Source organism: Empidonax traillii, unplaced genomic scaffold (genome assembly GCF_003031625.1).
Source record: "Empidonax traillii isolate 1590-97213 ecotype Southwest subspecies unplaced genomic scaffold, ASM303162v1 scaffold36:size2505666, whole genome shotgun sequence".
Taxonomy (NCBI): domain Eukaryota; kingdom Metazoa; phylum Chordata; class Aves; order Passeriformes; family Tyrannidae; genus Empidonax; species Empidonax traillii.
In genome coordinates, this window is record NW_020955229.1 from 1,558,581 (window position 1) to 1,562,589 (window position 4,009).

Genomic DNA, 4,009 nt, shown 5'->3' on the forward strand with positions numbered 1-4,009 from the left:
AAAAAAAAAAAAAAAAAAAAAAAAATAAAAATAGGGAGGGAGAGAAAGCAGTCTTCACACCACAGTGCTACATATGGGAGAAATAACAATATCCCTATTTACATAATCTGTCTTTAACCCTTTCCTAATAGAGACTTAATTTCCTAAGAGTCACAAACCGAAGATTTAATTTTCCTGCCCCCCCAAATGAAATATCAAACCTTTGTTAACCATTTCCCATTGGTGCTGCCATCGTTGGTGGCTGACATCCAGTGCTGCCAATGCTTACCCAGGGGGGACTGCTAGTTGCTGCTGGGAGATCAGAAATGGATGGAAAGAGCTGTGGATGCCACTGGTTTTCTGTCACTAATCTGTTTCTAGCACTGGGTAAATAATTTAAAATTTGTGCTATGATTTACAGTCATGAAATTTGGCAAATGATACCAAACTCTTTCACCAACGCTCTCAACTCATATATTGAGTTTGTCAAGTGAAGGGCTTTAGAGGTGTAAATAGTCCTACTTTGTGTGGCAGTAGTGTGTGAAGACAGTGTGGGGACCTGCTCTCCTAACCAGTTTTGTTGTGCACTGATGAAAGCAGTGAGGGGAGTCCAGGCTCCTCCAAGGTCGTCCGCCATCCTCCCTTGGGATCCAGGGCAAGGCAGGATTTCCAGCAGCTCTGTTGAGGAAAGCTGCTTTCCTGCCGGCTTGGAAAACTGAAATGGAATCTCTTAAAGACTATAATTTATGAAATAATAGCCTAGAGATACTGTATTATACTTCTTTTTATGTGTAGTTTATGATGTGTAAGCCAGCGTGTGTGCACAGCCCACGAGGCTCCTGTAGATGTTAAACTCCTCCTGAGTGCTGTCCTCTGCATCAGCCCTCTGGAGTCAGGGGAGATTACTCCCTCCTCAGGAGGGTCTCAGCATGATCACAGAAGATGAGTTAGGGGAAAAGGGACCCTGCAGTGAGGGCTGAGGCTGAGATGCTGCTGAGGACAGGGAGTAAGCAGGACTCTGGCCCCGAAAGCCCAGCGCTTCAGAGGGAGCCAGGGGGCTGTGTGCGACTTGTCAGAATTCTAGAAAGTCACTGAGAGCAAACCTGGGGGAACGGACCCACCTTGTCAGGACACAGGAGGCGGGGAGAGAATATTGCCCAGTTTTTCATTCCCTTTTCTTTGTTCTTTATTTTTGCTGAGTTTTCCTTCATTAGAAAAAGTTCACTGTTCTTGTCTCTGGTTTATGAAAAACTCTCTCTGGCGTTTACAAAGATAGAGCTGAGTTCTTGGGTTTTTTGAAGAGAAAGATGCAGCAGAGTCTTCTCAAAGCTCTGCTGACTCAGCATCACAAGTACTAAGACTGATTAAAAACTGGTGCTTTATTTTCCAGATATCCTGATGATTTGAATCAATTAAAAAAGCTGAATGAAGCTGAACCAGGGCAGGGGACAAATAGGAAGGCTGTGACAAGACAGGAAACATGTCCCTAAAAGCCAGGTGAGCAGAACAGCCACTGTGCAATCACTTCTCACTGAGTCACTACTCTATCCTCTATCATCAACAGTAGGTTGATGATAGAGGTTGATCCAACAGTAGTAGCTGTATTTATTATGTTTCTCAGATGTGCAAATCTCAGGTTCTTATGACTTTATGTTATAACTTTTCATCATTAGTTTAGTGACTTAATCCCACTATTACCTATTTTAACAAAAAAAAAATTCACTGTATACGCAGATTTCCCTAATTTTGTTTAAATAAAGGAGGGAATATCAAAATTGGTTCCTGGAGGGTAGATACCTGGACAGGGCTAGTTTTATTTTATTAGTGTAACCATCATGCTTGGATATTTTTTATTTTGAAGACTATGCATTTTAAGAAAACCCTCTAGGTAATATGAAATATAAATTATTGCAGAGAAGGAGCAATACTGAGCAATAAAATTCTTTGTGTTTTCTAACTGCAGTAATATATATTTTTTAATTAATGGTCTGTTACAAAGTGGAGCTGAGCAGCATTTGCCTGAAACATTAACGGTGGCCAACTCCTTTGCATGAAAGTTTTTGGTAGAGATTATTTAGCATATTAATTTTTCCTGAGATCAGGGACTACATTAGAACCTAAAAAATCTTTGTACTATATTCATAGAGAAGTTCCCCTTTGTATATTTTTTCTGCTGATTTTTTTTTTCTTTTGTGATTAAATACCAAAGTGCAAAGGACTTGAAAGCAGCTGTTTGTTTCCATTTCTTTTTTTCAGTTTTACATGAATTCATTAAAAACATATTCCTGAAACTGTAAGGCCAAAGTGATCATATATTGTGGTTAAAGCCAAAATCGTCTCCTTAGGCTCCTTTTTCAGAACTATTCAACCTGTGTCTTAGATCTTCCTTCCCTAGTAAATGTACTTCCCTTCTCTGTGGGCTGAGTAACTCACTTGTTCACAGAATTGACAGAACCAACTTAATCTTTGCCAGATTTATGCAGCACCTTGAGAAAAGACTGTGCTTATATCCATTGAGCTCTATGTGGTCGGTGGCTACATTCCCTCCAGTGCCCATTGTGTCTGTTCCTCAGTGCTTTAAATTCAACACTTTCAGATTATAATGAAAAACTTCCAGATGCAGAGTTTAAATTTTCATTACATGTGTTATCAGCAGGGAACATCACGGACTTCTAGTGCCTGAATGAGTTCTATGTGCTACCTGTAATGTAAAAACCCCCAGCAATAACAGGGATATCACATCCTAATTAACCATGATATTTTTGCACAGATAAAAAATAAATCTATCACCTACTTCTTTCCTACTTAGTAACCCTTGCAGCAAGAAGATGTGGTCCCAAATAATGTGCCTGAATGTGCTGTCATGGAATGATGTGGCATGGCTTCCTTTATGGCATAAGGAGTCGGTTCTGGATCTTTATTATAAACTTACTTAGATTAATTAGAAAACATTTCTGGTTTTTTGTTGCCAAATAGTTCATAGCACACACCAAATCATGTCTTATTTTATTCACACTGCACTTCACAGCAGTGCAGCCAGGTGTTAAATAATAGTAGAGTTACATCAAAAGGCTTGGCCATTCAGTTGGGAGAAGCATCCAAAAGCTCAGATACTTATCTGGAACCCTCCCAAAGTATGATGGTCTGGAAACTGAGCTGAAAAAATATCACCAGTAGAGCTGCTTTGCAGAGCAATCCCTTTTTTCTGTTTGTAGGGTACCTTAAGGTACAGAGGTCTTAGTACCTTAAAATATTTACATAGTGTGTTGTTTAATAAAAGGTACATGTGAAGCCAAGGATTCTGGACTTGCTGACTTTTGATACTGCTTTGTGTTTCCTGTTCCCGCTACAATCAGAAGTACTGAGGGGAAAATAATCGGTAAAGCAGCTTTAAAAAAGATGCATCAGAAACTAGGACAACACATCTTCTTGTTTTTTAATAGTTTATCAAATTCAATCTAATTTTAATAAATCAATTTTTGTAATTTTTTGTGAATCTGAGCTGCTCATATATGCACATACATGATTTGAAAGGACAACAAACTGAAAGGAGAAGAGAGTAAATCAAATTTTGGCAAGCACAGTGTTTTACTGACAATGACAAACAGGCTTTTACCCATCATTTCTGTACCTATGAGGCTCAAAGACAAATATCTGGCTTTTCTGAACTTAGGAAAATCAAGATTCTATTAGTAGAACACCCCAAATACTTGCTGCTGAAATCCATTGCAGTTTTTCAGCAGGTGTGTCCAGAACAGAACCCAGACATCCTGAGTATTGGCTCAGAGGTCTCCAGTCTGAATTTTCTTGTATGAAGTTGTGTTCATGAGCAACGGGGCTACCACATTAAAATCCCGAACCTGTGGCTTTTAGGGGGGAAAGTTTGCCCGTGTGAGATTTCAGTCTAAAATACCCTGTTTATATATATATATAATATCTTTGAATATGTTCCCAGAATAAATGATGTATTTCTCATTTCCCTCTGGAAAAGATGGTTACTGTAGCAGTGAAAACAGGGAGATCGTGTCCC

At 39.2% G+C, this 4,009-nt stretch overlaps 1 long non-coding RNA gene across 1 annotated transcript in view; it reads left to right on the forward strand.

Annotated features, from left to right (window-relative positions):
- The window catches only part of LOC114054647, a 19,415-nt gene extending 16,545 nt beyond the window's left edge, over window positions 1-2,870 (forward strand). Inside the window, exons 4-5 of the long non-coding RNA XR_003570535.1 lie at window positions 1,370-1,476; window positions 2,789-2,870. This is a non-coding gene — a long non-coding RNA (uncharacterized LOC114054647). The remainder of the gene's footprint in view (window positions 1-1,369; window positions 1,477-2,788) is intronic.
- Window positions 2,871-4,009: the final 1,139 nt, after the last annotated feature.